This window comes from Talpa europaea (assembly GCF_964194135.1).
Source record: "Talpa europaea genome assembly, chromosome: 4".
In the NCBI taxonomy this organism is placed as follows: Eukaryota; Metazoa; Chordata; class Mammalia; order Eulipotyphla; family Talpidae; genus Talpa; species Talpa europaea.
In genome coordinates this window covers 23804523-23825063 of record NC_140070.1, presented here as the reverse complement: position 1 = coordinate 23825063, position 20541 = coordinate 23804523, and positions in this window count along the sequence as shown.

Sequence of the window (20541 nt, the reverse complement as noted above, 5' to 3'; positions counted from 1 at the left end):
CACTCCCCTGATAAGGCATCTCTGTATTTCTGTAGAATTCTAGATCTTTGATGTCTCTGTGTTTGTCCAGATTTCAGATCCCCTATTGAGAAAGTCTAATCTTATCCTGAATTTTGGCAAAACAACTTCCATATTTGTTATAATCTGGGTTACTTCTCCATTAAATGGAAATAATGGCACTCTCTGCTTCCGCCTGAGGTGCAGTACAGTCCCCCAGTGCTGGGTTTTAATATGTAATCATTTCATATTCATGATCACTTTCATATTCATATATCACTTTTTCATATTCATGACTTTCCATGCTACACACCTCTTGCTGTTCTAAGATCTGTAAAAAATAAGTGAATCACCAAAGTACAGGTGGAAAACTTGAACTCATTTATGCTTCTGACCATGAGCTCTCCAAATTCCACTTAACACTGTCAATGGCAAGTTGGCTTGCGACCTATGAACTGATTATGCATTCATGAGACAAACTCTTTCCCACCTAGATGCACTTGCTTTTCCTGTCCTGATTCAGAACCTATAAAGCAGGGCTCACAACCTTCTCTAGAAGGCCTTCATGAACCCCAAGTTTAAACCAGTTGCAAATAAAGTAGTATAATCCAAAGATAAAAAATAAAAAGACCAAAAAGACCAAGTAAATGATACACTTGTGTGCCATGGCTGAGTCAGTGCCGTGCTCCCAAGGGAAATTTGTTTATATAAAAACATTATATATTATGAAAGTTGCATGCATAACATACATCTCTTAAAAGAGCTAATTGAAAAATGGAAATTTGGGGCCAGAAAGATACATTTGATTGAGAAGTTCATACTGAAGGTAAGCTAAGTATTATCCAGCAGTTTCCCAGGAAGCGAGAAGCAGCAGAACTCCAATTTCTAGGGGAAACATAATGCTAAAAATATCCTTCTAGCAGCGAGCCTGGCAGGAGGATTTAACAGTAGTGTTGGAGTGTCACACACGCTTTTAGGGGAAATCGATAAGGAAACATCTTTTTCCACAATTAATGGCTGCAACATTTCAAACAGAAAAAAATTCCAGGGCATACAATGGCAGCACTGCAGCAGCCAGCCCAGCACAAACACACTGATGGTTCTGTGGCACCTGTGCCTCTCCATGTTGATTGTTACATGTGTTTAGCTGATGCACTTGGAATCTTGAAGTTTGAAAGCAAAAATGCTGTAAAAATATTTTTGAAAGTCCCATAAATTCCACTTATTTTGAAAAATAAAACTCAAAGACTGCAGTGTCCTGATATCAATCCTCTAAATGAAAACCTTAAAAAAAGAAAAAAACAACTGTACGTTCTGATATCCCCTAGGAACTAGATTTTTGGCATTATTTATTAAAAAAATACTGGACAATATGTGAATCTACATGAACAAGGATCGAAAGTGCAATTTTAGACAGCAATATCAATATAGCAAAATGATACGATTCGGTGAATATTAACCACAATCAAATTATCTTTGGAGCTATGACTGAAAATATATTATTCAATTAAAATTGTAGCTACAGTAGAAAGTACATAGGAAGAAAAATAAAAAAAGAATGAAGAAGAGTTTGTTAGGGTGCCATATTTCTTCATAAATCAAACAAAAACAGCTCTCACTGCGTTTCTTGGCAAACAACTCTTAAATAATAGAAATAGTCTGGAGCCACCTTGTGGCCATCAACTGTAATTGCATGTGTTTTATTTTTATTTTTATTTTTTTAAATGACTAAGACCAAACATGCCTGTCATATTAATTCATGTGAATAATATCATTTTACTATTAAAATATTTTTTTTCAAATTTCAAGGATTTTATTTGAATTTCCTTTTATCAAATACATTTTAAAATTGGAATAATTATACTTTACAATTAGTTACATTCAATTTTCTTCATCTATTTTGACTTTCTTTTTTTTTTCTTAACAGCTCTTTTATTTCTTTTTTTAATTAATAAATTTTATTTTTATATTCCCCATACAATTGCAATCCCCCCATTCTGACCCCAATCCCTCCCCTCCCGCCCCCCACCCCCCAAAAAGTGTCTCTGGTTCATAGTTTTTGTTGATTTTGATTTTCACTTTCTTATAGTTATTCATTTTCCTGGTCCCTTATTTAAGTTTTCTAGATTCCTGCTATGAGTGAGACCATCCGGTATTTTTCTTTTTCTTTTTGGCTTATTTCGCTGAGCATGATCCCTTCCAGCGCCATCCATGTTGCTGCAAATTGCATGTGTTTATCTTTTTTGAATGCTGAGTAATATTCCATGGTATATATGTACCACATCTTCTTGATCCAGTCATCTATTTTTGGGCATTTGGGCTGTTTCCAAAGCTTAGCTATTGTAAATAGTGCTGCTATAAACATAGGGGTGCAGGTGTTCTTTGGAATTGATGTTTCTCAAATCTGGTTTCTATACTAGAAAAAAAACAAAAATGTTTCACTGCTGAAAATCATTTATTTTAGAAAAGCTAGCCATTCAAACATGAACTGGGGTACATAAGAGAAATGGTTCATACAAGAACTGGGGTGCAGGCCAGAGGTGTGGGGGGGGGCGAGAGGACTCACCAGAGACAGAGTGGGGAACAGAACAGGCAGACTGACTGAAATACACTACTGAGGGGAGCAGTGGGTGAGCCAGGAGAGGTCTGCTGTGCCCATGTGGGTGTCTCCGTGGCTGGGGATTGAACTTGTGCTGCAGTGGATGCGGATAGCTTCATAGGTTGCGTTTTAACGCCTTGCACCAGCAGGGAGGCCCACAAAAAATATTTTTAATGGAAAGCAACAATATTAATTATAGTATCAATTGTTAATTCAGTTTACCTGTGTACCAGGCACCCTGATACAGGTCTTTGGGTCATTTGTTCACTTGATGGAAAGACTGTAGAAAATCAAGATACACTAAATCAGATTTTTGGCCAGAGTCACACAGATTTAACAAGGGGTTGAGCTAGATTTTAAAGACCAGATCCTTAATAACTACTAGTCTTAAAAGTGCCAACTACTAGGCCTCCCCTTGTGGTGCAGGGGGTTGAGCACAGCACTGTGAAGCTGTCCGCAGCCTCTGCAGCACGGGTTCATCCGGGCCGGCCTACGAGGGTCCCACATGGCGCAGCAGACATCTCCTGTCTCGCCCGCTGCTCCCCTTAGCAGTGTGTTTCATCAGTCTGCCTGTTCTGTTCCCCGCTCTGTCTCTGGTGAATCCTTTTACCCTCCCACGCATCTGGCCTGTACCCCGGTTCTTGTATAAATAAATAAATAAATCTTTCAAAAAAAAAAAAAAAAGAAAAGATCCATTAAAAAAAAGTGCCAACTTACCAGGCATCAAGTTAAGTACTTTCTATTTGTTATATATAATAATGCCAATCTTATGAGATAAATATTACTGCATCTATTATATAAATGAAAAGATTCAGAAAGATTGTATAAAGAATCTGTTCTAAGTCACTAAGCCACAATCACCAAAACTAGGATTTTTTTCCACTGGAGTAACATTAGTTCACAACATTATGTATTTATGGAGCACAGGTTTATCCACTTCTTCAAATGCATGTTACCTTGCCACACCCACCATGAAAGTACTAATGCCCGCCCCACAGTCCATTGACCACCACCCACCCCACCTCAGGTCCCTTTGATAACCTCAGTTTTGCTGTCAGTATCAAAGGGTTTGTTTTTGTTTGGTTTGTCTATTTGACAAAGCTGGAATTTGAAACTGGGAATATTTGACCCTAAATATCATAATCTGATTTATACTATGCTATGTTCTAGAGTATGCTTTAGTTAAATATGGATGGATGGACTGATACATTGATTCACTAACTCATGTTCAACACCACCCCCCCCCCAAGGGAACAGTGTGGGGAGAAAGAGAAATTAAGACACAGGTTCCTGGGTGAGACTCAAGAGTCCATTCAAAAGGGCAGAAGAACAACCTGTTTTCTTCAAAGCTGGCAAATCTGTCTAATATGGCTTTAAGCTAATTATAAAGGAGGAAAGAATGGTCATTATGTAGGTTATGCCAAGTCTCTTTTTCCCCCACACTCAAACACACACACCTTGGGCCTTGGTGCATTTTTCCTTTAACTGACATACTTTCTCCTTCTCTTGGGTCACTCATTCCTTTACAATAGTTTTCTGAGAAGCTTAGACACCAGTTCCCTGAAAAGTTTCCCTGCCTGCACCCTCGGTCTAAGTAAGTAACCTTGAAGCTTCCCACACCCTGCCTTCTGCTTTACACAACAACCAGCCACTTCATTGAGACTGTGCTTTCCTGACTCCCAGCAGACTCTGAGCTCCAGGCCACTTCCTCCATAGGGTTTCTCCAGCATTCTGCAAAAACTTGTTAACAAGTCAAAGAAATCACACCAGAGGCCATTAAAATAGGATCTATCATAGGTGCAGATAGAAGTATGAATAGGGTGATGTGACTGTACAGAAGAGGCAAACGTTGATTTTATCTGGGAAAGGAGAGAGTTAAAGAGACTTTTCTTAAGGAGATAGTATTCGATTTGTGGGTGTGCAGGTGGGATGGCCAGAGATCCTCATAAGATTGAGATGTGGCCTTTAAATATTAATGTGCAGAAAAAATAAATTGCATGGAGGGTTTGTTAAAATGCAAATTCCTTGGTCAAATGACCAGGCATTTGATTTCACAGGCATGTTGGAGTCAACATTTCTAAAAAGGCCCCTCACTCATGCCAGTGCTGATGGTCTCCAACATTTTGAGGAAAACAGAAGGCATGAAGAAGGATGGCATGGCTGAAGTCAGGCAAGAATTTCACCATGGCTGGGATTTATGATGCAAAGGAAGAATTTTGGAAGATATGACTTGGAAGTTAGTTGTGAGCAGAATATCAAGGGCTTTGTGGATCACACCAAGGAATTTAAAGTTTATTCAGTGGTACTGTGGAACTGCTAATCATTTACAAGTTGAGAAGTGGTAAAACAAACCATGATCAAACATGATTTGATTTCACTGTAGAGGTCCTCACTGTTGTTCTGACTCAGGATATTACACCAATGACATACAATAGTCAGAAGGAAAATCCACTCTGAGTTTTGTTTACAACTCAGGTTTTGCATGAAGGGAAGTGGCTACTTTTGCCCTCTGGTAACCAAAACAGAAAAGCAATTGAGGCTCCTGCCCAAATGTCAAGAAATACAAGTGTGGAGGGGGTCATTAATTTTAATTCTAGGTAATCTTAACTCTCTGAACTCCAGTCTTTCAGGTCTGGGCAGAACATTCCCAGAACATTCTATGAGACCTCTTTCATAAGCAATCCACCTGGGAAAAACAGGGTATTTTTTCTCAAATTGAAACACACTTCAGAGAAACCAGGTCCCAAGATTCTGCCCTTGATGGAAAATGACTGACACTGGGAGTCCTTGGGCCTTCAGGGCCCTTAATACAGATTTTGAGGGTCTCCTGGTGCCACAAGGGGTTAAGCACAGTACTGTGAAGCTTTCTGCAGACTCTGCAGGATGGGTTTGATTCCTGGGCAGCCAGGGAGCTACCCACCTGGTGCAGCAGACCTCTCCTGTCTGGCTCTCTCCTCCCTTCAGGAGTGTATTTCAGTCAGTCTGCCTGTTCTGTTCCCCACTCTATCTCTGGTGAATCCTCTCACACCCCACCACACCTCTGGCCTGTACCCCAGTTCTTGTGTGCATAACTAAATAAATCTTTTTTAAAAAGATTTATTTAACAGAGACAGAGTGGGGAACAGAACAGGCAGATTGACCGCAGTACACTGCTGAGGGGAGCAGCAGGCGAGTCAGGAGAGGTCTGCTGCACCATGTGGGTTGCTTCCTGGCCAGCCGGGATCAAACTCATGCTGCAGAGGCTGCAGGTTGCTCCATAGAGCGGTGTTTAACCTCTTGCACCACCAGGGAGGCCCCTAAATAAATCTTTTGTAAAAAAGAACAACAGACTTTGAAGCAGCTGAGGTGAGCCACCCCATTCACAAGTTGAATAGATGGAGCTTATCTTCTCAGGACAGAATCTCAATCAGATTAGAACAGAGGTTTGCTGGTTTCTATCAGTTCTGCCAGATGACCAAAATAAGCATGATTTGCCCCCAAACACCCTAGTCACAGGATCCAGAGGATAAGGAAGGGGTAAGAGTGGGGGGTCCCTACTCTGTAAACTTTACCCCAAACATACTGGCTTCTCCTTAGCGGAAGAATATATTCTGATTTAAAATCACACAGACTCTTCAGTGTGCATTACTTTACATAATTCTTATTTTCCTAGATTTCTTTTCTACTGTGATGTTAAATATATGAAATTTAAATATATTGCCAATGACCAAAAAATGTCTTACGATGGCTGCTTGAGTCTTGAAGTTCTCTGAATAATTAATCTTTCTGGAATGTTCCTGTAAAGGTCATAGTCCCTTAAGTTCCATTGGTGGTGCTTTTTGTATGTGTATATCTAGTCCTTCTTTCAGCCAGCAGCAATTAATTTTATCTTTCTTCGACCTTTCCAATACTTCAATCAAGATGAAAGAGCTATAATCCTTCTGGGTTCTCTCTGATGGAGACCATGCACCATAGAGACATCTTGGGAGCCTGTGGTAGACAACAGGAGATTAGTGTTGAGAAGGGACTAAGGTGATACTGACTTATAAGGTACTCCAGATGGATATTCAGAGTCTGAAATAATACCCCACACAATGCCCAGGTGCTTTCTACTTTACAGCCTCCTCCACAAATCCCAGGTTTGACACAGTCTGTTGCACCTGCATTCAAGATCATGAGGACTAAGCTCTCAGGCCTTGCAAGGGCAGCTGGCCAAATGTCTCTATAGATTAGAAAGGAAGTGACCTTCTATCACCTCTTGCATGGCCCTCCATCTATTTGTATTCATGTCTCTGCCTGTGGAATTGACGGCTTCAGAGGAAATGCTTGGAAATAATGAGTGGTCATTTTTAAAGGAAGACTCTAGAAGGGTCACGCAGGGTTGAGTCTAATAACAGCCCCAGGCCCATGGCCCAGAGGATTTTCTTCCTCTGAGATTCAGCCTGTTTTGTTCTACAGTAAGAATATTAACAGCTACCACTTGTAGTGCTTACCCTGGCATAGATTTTTTTTTCCTAGTCTTCACATAAATTAACTCAGTCATCTTAACTCCAAAACTAAAGAGAAATTCACGATGGAGAGAAACCCTTATTCCATAGTCTCACTCATGAATCTCTTGATAACTCACCCAACTTTTTTTTTTTAATTCTATGTCAAAGTCTATCAGCTAACCTACCACTATTGGTTTTTTCCTTTGTCATTTCTGTAGGACAGCTCATACCCAAACTGGGACCACTTTTAGCCCACTCCCAACCCTCTGTTAAATGTTCACTCAGCTATTGTAAACAGTGCTGCTATAAACATAGGGGTGCAGGTGTTCTTTGGAATTGATGTTTCTGTGTCCTTTGGGTAAATACCTAGGAGTGGAATTGCTGGGTCATATGGAAGCTCTATGTTTAGTAGGTCCAGAAATCTCCACACAGCTTTCCACAGTGGTTGGACCAGTTTGCACTCCCACCAACAGTGCAGAAGAGTTCCTTTTTCTCCACACCCTCGCCAACATTTGTTGTTGCTAGTTTTTTTAATATGTGCCATTCTCACTGGTGTAAGATGGTATCTCATGGTAGTTTTGATTTGCATTTCCCTGATGACAAGTGATGTTGAACATTTTTTCATATGCCTGTTGGCCATTTGCATTTCCTCTTCAGAGAAGTTTCTTTTAAGCTCTTCTGCCCATTTTTTGACTGGATTATTTTCTTTGTTGTTGTTGAGTCTCATCAGCTCTTTGCAGATTTTTGTGATCAGTCCTTTATCATTAGTGTTGGGTGCAAAAATGTTCTCCCAGTTGGTGGGGTTTCTCTTTGTTTTTGTTATTGTCTCTTTTGCTGTGCAAAAGCTCTTTAATTTGATATAGTCCCAGCTGTTTATCTTTGCCTTCACTATCACAGCTTTGGGTGATGTGTCTGTAAAGATGTCTTTGATGTGCAAATCACGTAGTGTTTCGCCTATATTTCCTTCTATATATTTTATGGTTTCAGGTCTTATGTCTAGTTCTTTAATCCATTTTGAGTTGATTTTTGTGTATGGTGTGAGGTGGTGGTCAAGCTTCATTCTTTTGCATGTAGCGACCCAGTTTTCCCAGCACCATTTATTGAACGACTGGATCAAGAAGATGTGGTACATATATACCATGGAATATTACTCAGCATTCAAAAAAGATAAACACATGCAATTTGCTGCAACATGGATGGCGCTGGAAGGGATCATGCTCAGCGAAATAAGCCAAAAAGAAAAAGAAAAATACCGGATGGTCTCACTCATAGCAGGAATCTAGAAAACTTAAATAAGGGACCAGGAAAATGAATAACTATAAGAAAGTGAAAATCAAAATCAACAAAAAACTATGAACCAGAGACACTTTTAGGGGGGCGGGGGCGGGAGGGGAGGGATTGGGGTCAGAATGGGGGGCTGCAATTGTATGGGGAATATAACAATAAAATTTATAAAAAAAAAAAAACAAAAAAAAAAAAAAACAAAGTATCATGAGAAAAGTAACTAGCTACATACAAAGGAACCCACTGAGAAATCTGGCAGATTTCTCAGCAGAAACCTTGCAGTCCAGGAGAGAGTGGGATGATATATTCAACGTGCTGAATGGGAAGGGGAAAACCTATCAATCAAGAATGCTATACTCTGAGAAGCTGTCCTTCACAAATGAAGGACAGATAAATATACACAAAATCTGAGGGAGATTGTCATACTTAAACTAGCCTTACAAAGAATGTTGAAAGGAATTCAACCTGAAGTAAATTTTTATTTATGGCTGAATAAAATTCCAATTTGTGGATATTCCTTATCTTCTTAATCCAGTCTTCTGTCAGTGGACACTTAGGTTGTTTTCATGTTCTAGCTATTATAAATAATAATGCAATAAACATTATAGAGAGTATGTTTGATGGTTCTACAGTCTACAGATATGTTTTAGGTTCTTTGGATAGATACCCAAGAGAGGATTGTCATAAAGAATTTGCATATTCATTTTTAAGCTAAATCCAAAGCATTTTCTGTAATGCTTTCATCAGTTTACATTCCCACCAACAGAATAATACGATTCCCTTTTCACCATATCCTTTCCAAAACTCTTTGTTTAAGGTGTTTTTAATATGTGTCATTTTCATGAGCATGAGATGGTATCTCAATGTGCTTGTAACCTACATTTCTCTTGTTGGTAGCAATGATAAGCATTTTTTCCATGTGTCTGTTGGCCTTCCATATATCCTCTTTGGTGAAATATCTATTCATATCATGTCCATATCTGTTTCTCATTTATGAATTGAGTTTGTTATTTCCATTGCAAATTGTGTGATTTTTCTAGTATATCTTAGCTATGTATATATGAGGTATATATCTTATCTTAGATATACAGTTAGCATAATATATATTTTATCTAATATATAGATAATTTTATTTAATATATCCCTGACAGGTAATTGTAAATATTTCCTCCCCTTAAGTAAGATGTGTTTTAATTTACTGTTGTTTTCTTTCACTATATAAAAACTTTTTAATTTGAAAAAAAAAAAATAAAAAAAAAATAAATGTTCACTCAGTAGGAACCCTAGAATCTCTCTTAGAGGTGCCTGGTCACCTTTATCATTCATGCTGTGTCCTCTACACACGGCACGCTCAGCTCTGCTTGGACATTAGAATAGAACACTCCTTACCTCTGATCTATGGCCTGATGTGAGTCAGATGAAGCAGAACACTATGAAAAATATTCAATGATCCCAGACAGTAGCTTTTCAAAATGAAACTTTAGCATATAGTTCCTGGCCTTCTCACTGAAACAAAACAAAATAAAACAACACCAAAGAAACTTGTTTCCCCTCTTACCTTTGATGATGTTCTGTTTCTAGAACTTCCTAAAGCTCTTCATTCAGTTCAAGTAAAGTCATGACAATCTCCCCCAGGCTATTGGTCTTACATCATCAGCAATCAGGATGAGTTTGATGTACAACTGGGGTTCTCCATCTTCAGAAATATTTAGCAGTTGATTGAAAAAGATGATGTGCTTCAGCCAAGTAACCTAGCTATTTCTTGCAACATAGTGCTTCAATTCTGTTCCCGTTTTCTTTTCCAACACAAAGTGCTTCTCTGTGCTTCTGCACACATTCATTCAGATTTAAGGTGCCATATGCATACAGATACATTTCCTTGCATTAAACAATAATTTCTTGCTTCTGTTTCTTTTGAAGAGGCAATACTATTCCACTACTGGGCCAGTTAGGATGTTTTTACTACCAACTAACAGAAACCTAACTCCTACTAGATTAAACAGTACAAGTGATTTATTGGTTCCTATAAAATAAAATCAAGAATTAGTCTGAGCTCTAGAGGATGCTTGATTTAGCAAGTCAGCAAGGTAATCCTTGATTTTACAATGTCATTATTCTAAAGCTTTATGAGATATAGCCCTCTCCAAGATACTCAGATAGGTCTCCCAAGGATGTCCAGACCATGCCTTCCCAAGACCAGTTATCTTGGTAGGCACATTATTTTCAGCTTAGAACAACTGAGGCCCTATGGGTTTTATGAGAAATTGTTACCACTCCTGTAACTACTCAGAAGAATGAAGATTGGAGGAATAATTCATATTTAGAATTATCTCCAGAAATAACCTTCTGGTCAGAGAAAGCTGTCTCTATGAGACATCTAGTTGTAGAGCATCTGGTTTTTGTCATTTGAGTCCCCCTCTATTTAGCCCCAGGCCCTTATCCCACTCCTTAACTCAGCATATAAACCTTTGCTTTATTCTGTTTACTTCAGAGTTTACATTCATGTAGATTCTCCATACACATGTAATTAAATTTGGTTTTATCTTTTGATAATCTGTCTGATGTTACTTTGATTACTCAACCAGCCTGAGAAGAACCTAGAGGTATGGGGAGAATATCCTTTCAGCCCCTACCATTACAAATGGTTTTCATTTGCTTCCGGTGGCCATATACACACTTAGTGATAAGATGGATTTTTTTTCCATGGATTTCTGGTAATAGCAAATCATTGTTTCTTCAAATGCCCCTATATACATTTTCTGTGTCTCAATGTCCAGCTGGGTTACAAGTCCATTTTTAGGCAATCGGTTTTGATTAATAGATGGTACGTGCTGACTGGCTTAAACAAACCAGCACTCACTTCTGGAAACGCAGATAGGATCAAATTTTGCCAATACAGACTTTTTTTTGAGGAAGTTATTTTCACCAGGAAGAAGTGGGGCATGGATTCAGCATGCTACCCTACAATTAACTACATTTCCATCATAAAGCTAGTCCCACCAATATTCAAGGAAGCCTGTGAAATGTTATTTATCAGCTTTTGGTAATTCCTGTTTCAAATGTACTTCACACATTTGTTCTTGCATTAGAATTCTAATGTTCTTGCATTAGAATTTCACTAAGGGTCACACCATTAGTAAATGATGTACACAGGATTTAAATGGAGCCAGTCTCAGAATGTTTGAATGTTAAAGGGTTATAATGCACAGTGAGATCATTTTGCAAACAAAGGAACTGAGGTAGAGAGAAATCAATGGTTCTCTTAATGCCTCAGTTGGTGGAGACGGTGCTAGGGTACAAGCCAGGGGTTCCTGTTCAGTGATTTCCTAGTTTTTGCACTTCCTCTGGTAGACCAGTCAAAATGAAGGTTTTAAATGCCAGGGTAGGAAAATGGGGAAATCTGGGATGATGAAATCTAGAATTAAGATGTATTGGAGGGAGGAGAGGTAGCTTCAGGAATCTGGCAAAATCTGGGTTATTATAAGAAAATCCAAGCTGAACTCTATTTTGAGGTCTTAAAATGCCCTGAGTTGCTGACATGTTTGTTAGAATGCTTTCTACATTTCTGGTTTAAACAAATCTTATGGACATACAAGAAAGTAGACGTATTCATCTGAATTTGATGTGTAAGGGCACTGGATGAATATCAGAATTAAGACTTGCATTTTTAACATGAAGGTCCAGTTTTGCTCTTCTACATCACCCTGACCATATAATACACATTGCCTCTGCTCTTAGGACAGTCATCCAAAAGATCACCCTTTCCAAGATCACCTCTTAGGAGGAGTGGCAATTTAAAGCAAATGAGTACTTTATGCAGGCATAAATCAACACATGTATTTTAATAATCAGACTAACACTCACTGCTATGGGTTTCATTCAACATCAGCACATAAGTGCACCCTTTCATATTTTGTCACTTTTTTCTCCTCCATTAATAGCTGAATATGTTTCAAATTCATCTTTTGTATAAACAAGCAATTCTCAGGAAAACTGGCTGTCAACCCTACAGCTTAAAGAAAATAGAAAGAAGAATATCAATAAGTTTCCTGCTGCTTTGTCCTTTGTAAATGGTCATACTTATGCCTTCATGCTTTGCTACCTATTTTTGGAACCAGACAGTTGGCTTCCAGAGGGAAAAAAAGGCCCATGAACCATTCACTTTAAAGATCTTGGCATTTACCTTTGGAACTAATTAGCTTTTTGGGTTTTCTCACTTGAATTAGAGACAAATTAGAATAAAGAGGAATAATTACTTTCAATGGCATTATATTTCTGGCCTTATTATGGCTTTAGTCTTGCTTGATGTGGTTGGCTTCAAGTCTAACAGCCAGAAAACAGTGACTATAAGAAGTATAATTGCTTTGTAATTGAGTTTTTATATTCACTACTAATTACTGTGCCCCAGAATTGTTACAGTTTAAAAGAAATGAAAATAATGCCCACAGTTAGGAGCTTTGGGAAGAAATGCATATATAATTTTCTAGTGGTGGGAACTCTGTGGTGATTCCAGCCACAGGGAATTTAGTATATAATTCACTTTGCATTACAATCAAACAATTATCTTTGGGAACTGATGCAAGCCCATAATCCCCATGATTTTTGCCACAATCATGCTCTAAGTACAACCTTTTCAAGTGTTACCAAGAAATTTACTCTGATTGAGAGATCCAAATTTGTGTCTTCAAAGAGTTTATGGTTTGGTCAACACATAATTGGAAAGTAAATGGAATTCTTTTGAATGAAGTTTGATAAATTTGAACATGTGAACACTGCTAAGTTAATGATTTCTCAGGAAATTGAATGAATGAAAGCAGAAGATACTGCAACTACATTGTTCTTCTCCAGATAGTTTAATGCACTCATTGTGTAAACCTGATTGTCCATAGTGACTACTTACTGTAATAGACCAATCACTGAAAAATGTTATAGAGATATGCATATTGATAATTGAAAGGATTCAAAAAATGTCCTCTTTAAGGGGTTTAGGAGATCAAATTACACTTTTCACAAACATTCATGTTTTCTGAGAAAATCATATATTATCCTAAGAAGGCAGGCTCTGAGTAGGAAAAACAATGAAAACCATGTGATTACTTCTCTTTAGTTCTCTATTATGTCTTTCATTTGCTTAAAATCTGTCTCATTTCACAAGTAGAATAATTTTGCAAGTCTGAATTGAGTTTCATTCATAACAGGAAAAAAACATTGCCTTCGACAGTAGTAAATCAGGGAAGAGTTGATGGTTCGGATGACACTGCTGTTTGCACAAGAACACAAGTTAAGGCTCAAGTGTTGGGCTGTCATGCAGAGCAAGTTGTCACTTCGATGTCACTCTTGATGTCAATCTTATAATTCATATCTTCCCTTTACCACCTTGGGGGTAGGTGAAAAACATCAATTGTCTAATCCAAGAAGTTTGATTTTTGCAATTGTTTTGGATTGAAAATAATGACTTCTCTTTGCAAGAACTGACAAACTATCATCAAAGGAACATACCTGGTCTGAGTCTGTTTTAAATTTTCAAAAGTTTGCAAACCAACAAAACCAATAAATACCAAATATGCAAGCAAGATTATATAGGTTTATACCTTCTAAAATATTTACCATCTGGCCTTTTACAAACAAAATTTGGTAACACCTGTTCTATGGGCTTGTATAACTTTCTGCGATCTTTGAATGAGAAATACTAAATGATGACTTTTTATTCCTTATTTTTTCAAGCCTCTATTATAAAGTACTCTGCTTTCTTCCCACCCACCAATATTTGCTGTCATCATTATAATCACTTATTACTTTGTTACGTATAAAAGGAGTTACTCCAAATCAAATGTTTTAAGACTTAGGGCATTCATCATACTGTATCTCATAATTTGACGGTATTGTATTATAACTTTAGTTATTATATCCCTTCTTTAGATGCTAAACTTTAGATCAGTCCATTGTTAGAGTAGCAATTTGGCCAAAGATAAATTATGTGATGGGGGGATCCTATATTTCTGTAATAGAAATAAGCATGTAAACAAATCATTATTAAATCATAAAGATATTAAAACAATCACAAAATAAATAAACTTAAAGATCTAGGGAATACTCAAGTTTAAAAGAAAAAGAAAAACAACAAACTGCATATTTCACATTAAAAAATGTATGTGAAGTCAGAAGGTCTGATTTTGATTTAAGCTTTACGCTCCTCTGCTGTATACCTAGACCAACACTCCAAGTTCTCTCACCTGTTGCTTCCACACTGGCTGTACAGTCTAGTGCATCTTCTAGTAATGTGGACTTTAACAGATGAAATCATAGTTAAAACCTCCTTGCTCAGTTTCTAATGCATATACTCTCAAAATGAACAAACAATCTGAGCTCAGGACATCTGGCTAAACTTACCACTTTCCTGATAGCCTTTCTACTGGCTAGTTTTTTAGACATGTCAATTTTATGATTACATGTGATTGTTTATATTCTGCCTTAAAATATTACTTGTTATGTAAATGAGCTCTTATTTATTTAGCATCTCATTATTGGCTGGGAAACAAAGTGAATATTTAAGGGAACATATCAATGAATATTTGGGCAAACATAATGTGTGATATAGACATTCCACAAGAGGATCTGTATCTTTTCACACATGTATTTATTTTTAAGGTGGCTTAATGTGGAAACATCCTAACAGCACCCTATCAATTAATTCATAGTGACCTCTCAATGACTATTTTTTTTTAAAGATCTATTTATGCATACAAGAACTGGGGTATAGGCCGGAGGTGTGGGGGGTGAGAGAATTCACCAGAGACAGAGTGGGCAACAGAACGGGCGAATTGACTGAAATACACTGCTGAGGGGAGCAGTGGGCGAGTCAGGAGAGGTCTGCTGCGCCATGTGGGTAGTTCCCTGGCCGAGGATTGAACTCGTGCTGCAGTGGCTTCGGGCAGCTTCATAGTTTGTGTCTTAATCCCTTGCGCCCCCAGGGAGGCCCAATAACTATCCTTTCCCTTTCTCTTAGTAACAGAACTTCTATTTTTACCTTGGCATCTAGTAAAGAGTAGAAAAAGACTACCGTTCTCCACTTTATTTGCAGTTTCATAGCATTATCTAACTAAGTTCTAATCAATGGGGTAGTTGCTGAAAAATTGTGTGAGGACTTCCAGGTAATCTCCTGCAAGACAGGAGTTATGTCTGTTTTCTCTGTGTCCATCTTGCTGCCTGGAATGAAGATATAGATGGCTGGAGCACTAACAGCCATAATGGAACATGAGGATAAAGATCAGACCATGGAGAAGGGAGGTCAGAGAACTGTGAGTTGCCTGGGTTTCTGAGCCTTTGAATGTTTTCATAAAACTTGTCCTATCCTTTCAGACTTATGTGAGACTGGAATTATTTTTGCTTTATTTTCTGCCATGGTGGCATCCAATCCTAGCTAGTATAGATACCAGACTAAAAGGAAACATTAATTTATTTAAAAAGATAAGAACATACTGATTCCATAACAAGGATCAGAAAAATGTATTTAAATTTGCATCTTGAAATTATCTGCAAATACATCATACACACCACTAAATAAATTATTGAAGTATATGTGTATGAACTAGTATATAAAAATCTTTGATGTTTAATGACTAGGATACAAAAATAAAATTCTTCTCTAGGCCACAGTATTGAATAGCTTGAAGTTCTAGTGTCTTGCTTGGTCTTGACAGAACTGATGAGACTTTACGTCTATGAGGCTAAACTAAACATCATCCAATTACGTTTCTTTAGCACAAACTGACAATTTCATAGAAAGAGTTAAGAAATTCTGCCAGAACTATGTGGATAATATGTTTTTTTTTTAAAGATTTATTTATTTATTCAAGAACTGGGGAACAGGTCAGAGGCGAGGGAGGGTGAGAGAATTCACCAGAGAGTGGGGAACAGAACAGGCAGATGGAGCAGCCAGCAAGGCAGGAGAGGTTTGCCTTGCCATGTGGGTTTCTCCCAGGCTGGCCAGGAATTGAACCCGTGCTGCAGAGGCTGCGGACAGCTTCACAGCACTGCACTCAACCCGCTGCGCCACCAGGGAGGCCCTGGATAATATTGTTTTGAAAGAAAAGTTATAATTTCCATTTCATTTGCATCTTGTTCCTTCATTTACAACAGCAATTGGCAGGTGGTTCTAATACATCACTGCTACCAATGAATAAAACTGCTGTCTAATAATCTAATAATCATCTGTCTTTTGCAAGTTCAACAGGATAGTTGTGCCTCTGCAAATAAACACCTTCACTGACTATATCATGATTTAAAATACTTGTTATCTGTGGATTTTCACACCCTGGCTAGGTGAGATGTTAGACCCATATGTGAAATAAAAAAATTACACATGGGGCCTCCCTGGGGGCACAAGGGGTTAAGATGCAACCCATGAAGCTATCCACAGCCACTGTAGCACAAGTTTGATCCCCAGCCAGGGAGCAACCCACATGGTGCAGCAGACCTCTCCTGTCTCGCCCACGGCTCCCCTCAGCAGCGTATTTCGTCAATCTGCCTGTTCTATTCCCCACTCTGTTTCTGGTGAGTCCTCTCACACACACACCCACCCCCTGCACCTCTGGGCCTATACCCCAGTTCTTGTATGCATAAATAAATAAATCTTTAAAAAGAAAAATTAGCATATAGAATGATGCTCAGAAAAGTATGTTTTGCATTTTTGTAAGAAAAATAGATTCAATGTGAAGTACAAATTACTTCGAAAATTATTAAAACCAACTGCTGCAACTAACTCAAAATTTAGATATTAGTCTCATAAAGTAATAAGCAAGTCTTTTTTAAATATTGGGGAACTGAAATATGGAATCTTAATAGTCATTAAATAAATGCTAGAGGTAGGATGAGAATTCATATTTCTTCATCTACAAACTGGTGCTCCCTGGAACATGTTAGGAGTTTTCAAAATGATGAATTATTGATGGATGTCACACTGTTGTTGACTCTTCTGAGTGAGAGATTTAAAATTCAATTCTAGTTTCTACAAAAGCTTTGAAATTAATTGCAGAGCCTCCCTGGTGGCGCAGGCAGTTGAGCGTCTCACTGTGAAGCTGTCCACAGCCTCTGCAGTGCGGGTTCGATCCCGGTCAGCCGGCGAGAAGCCCACATGGTGAAGCAGACCTCGCCTGTCTCACCTGCTGCTCCCCTCAGCAGTGTATTTCGTCTGTTCCCTGCTCTGTCTCTGGTGAATCCTCTCACCCTCCCGGGCATCTGGCCTGTACCCTGGTTCTTGTATAAAAATAAATAAATCTTTAAAAAAAATGAAAGAAATTAATTGTAGACACCGCCAATTTCTTTGCTCTGTCCTTTACCCAAAGAGATTAGCATGAAACCTCTATCACTGGTGTTGCTATCACATTCTGCCCCCAACTGGGTTCCATTGCTCACTCGTCAGAAAAGAACTATAATTTTCCTACAGCCTGAGTCTGGTAATAATAAGGAATCAAATCCTACTCAAGGATATAAGAATGTTGAAGTTTTAATGAAATAGATTTGGTACTCTAAGTTCTCTGGCTCATTAATAAAATCTTTGCATTTGTTGCTACTATCTTGGTACCTATAAATATTGGAAAAGATCAGATGCTTCTTGAAATATCAATATATCAACTAAATAAATTATTTACAAAGGAATCAATGATATTACACCACAGAAAATGCTAATTGAAAAGCTACTGGACAAAAGTAAATTGCAGTGGAAATAGACTAGCCTATTAGTTTGGGACAAAATCAGAGAAAAGCAGTAAGGAGCTAACTTTGTAAAGAGGACTGATGGTCTGGATAGTCACTGGATGTTTGTTTTTACTGGTAAAATGTTCTAAAATAGTCACATAATAAATGGATGTCCAATGAGTGATAGTAATTGTCGAGGGGAAGGTTAGAAGGTCATATTGGTCCATTTTTACAGCATTCCCCATCCATCCACACAATGTGAGAGCACCCTTCAGTCCCCCCCTTTTCTTTTTACATTTTTCAAAGATTTATTTATTTTTAAATATTTTATTTTATTTTTTACATCATTTTTCATTTTTAAACAATATGTCTTCAGTCCCTTTTTGATTCTATTTCTATATCGCTATTTCTGTCTTTAGCAAATATATTTTCTTTTCTCATTAAGAAATATAACTGTAGGGCCTTCCCTGGTGGTGTAGGTGGTTGAGCACAGTGCTGTGAAGCTGTCCACAGCCTCTGCAGTGCCAGTTTGAGCCTGGTCCACCGGTGAGATACCCACATGGCACGGCAGACCTCTCCTGTCTCACCCACTGCTCCCCTCAGCAGTGTATTTCAGTCAATTTGCCTGTTCTGTTCCCCACTCTGTCTCTGGTGAATCCTCTCACCCTCCCGCATATCTTTCCTGTACCCCTGTTCTTGTATGCATGAATAAATAGATCTTTAAAAAAAAAAGAAAAAGAAATGTAACTGTAATAGCTACTTTGTTCTCAGATGGCTAATGTTTTCCATCATTTGCTTCAATATCTATATGTTGAGTACTTAAGGTGAAGAGGTTGTGTGGACTATTGGCTAGTGAAAGAGAAAGATAAAATGAGTTTATGACAGATTTGAGAAACCTGCCAGGATCTATCTCCTTGGGATGGCATAAAAAGCTAACAGCTGACAGGTCTTCACAAGTAAACAGAAGTCCAAGAGTAACAATTTGACATATATGAATGAGGTCAGTAGTGGGGTGGGGGAGGAAGAGGAAAATTTGTTTATCAAAAATAACTTCTTTGTTCAAGAAGAACATGCATAGAACACTTGTACAATCCATGGTTATTAGAAGTGTGTCTTGGACTTCCCTGGTGGTACAGGGGTTGAGCGCTGGGCTGCAAAGCTGCCCACAGCCTCTGAAGCACTGGTTCGATTCCTGGCCGGCTGGTGAGGGTCCCACAAGGCGAGGCAGATCTCCTGTCTCGCCCATTGTTCCCCTCAGCAGCGCATTTCATCATTCTGCCTGTTCTGTTCCCGCTCTGTTTCTGGTGAATCCTCTCACCCTCCGCACACCTGGCCTGTACCCCGGTTCTTATATAAAATAAATAAATAAAGCTTAAAACAAACAAACAACAACAAAATAGAAGTGTGTCTTTGTATATTTACCTAAGTCTTAGGATGAGATATTGAGCTGGCTATCAAAAAGGGGGTGAGGGCCTCCCTGGTGGCGCAGGGGTTAAGACACAACCTATAAAGCTGTTTGTAGCCACTGCAGCACAAATTCAATCCTCCACCAGGGAGCAACCCACATGGCGCAGCAGACCTCTCCTGACTCTCCCACTGCTCCCCTTAGCAGTGTATTTCAGTATTTCAGTCAGTCTGCCTGTTCTGTTCTACTCCCTGTCTCTGGTGAATCCTCTCACCCCCCACACCTCTGGTCTATACCCCAGTTCTTGCATGCATAAATAAATAAATATTTTTTAAAAAAGGGGGGGGGGCGGTGAGTCAACTTTAGTGACAGTGTTCCAGAAAGGGAACTAGGCTAATGTTCTCTGGGAAGATGGACAGGATTCAAAAACAAAAACAAAAAAAAAGTGTTACTTCTTTTTAAAAAAATATTTATTTTCTTAAATCATTGCTAATTGTTGGTCAGTATTTGATTTCTCCCCTCAGGTGTTGTTCTGCAGTTCTTCCACCACCACAGCACCTGTGGTCCATCTCCCCTGCCCCTTATGCTCTCTCCTCTGCTGTGTTGACCCCCTCTCCATACCACTCCCCTGCTGTCTGCCTCAGGTCTATGGTCAGCTTGCAAGTTTCAGAAAATAATGTGTTTCTTAAAGGAGACAGGGGAGACCTCAAAAAGGAATTGAGGGGAAACTCCATTTCCACAATCTATAAGAATTACTTGCAACTGCTGACCTCAGGTAGAAGAGGGCGCCAATCTCAGATTTAGAGCTGGGAGAAGCAAGGGTAAAGCTCTAAATGTCTAGCAGGAGGATTCCCTGCAGGGTCTGGAGAGTTTGGATAAGGGCCACGTTACAGCTATAAGGTCGCAAGCATCCAAGCATTCCAGAGTCCATTTGATCACCAACACATTTCCTCTCAGTCATCAGGTAGTCAGAAATTTCAAAATCTTTTTGTTTCTTTACATCTTGTGCTTCAAGGGGTGTTTTTGCTGGGTGACTTGCTCTTTGAGGATTTTTTTCTATGAATCAGTATTTTGCACTTTATATTGAAAAA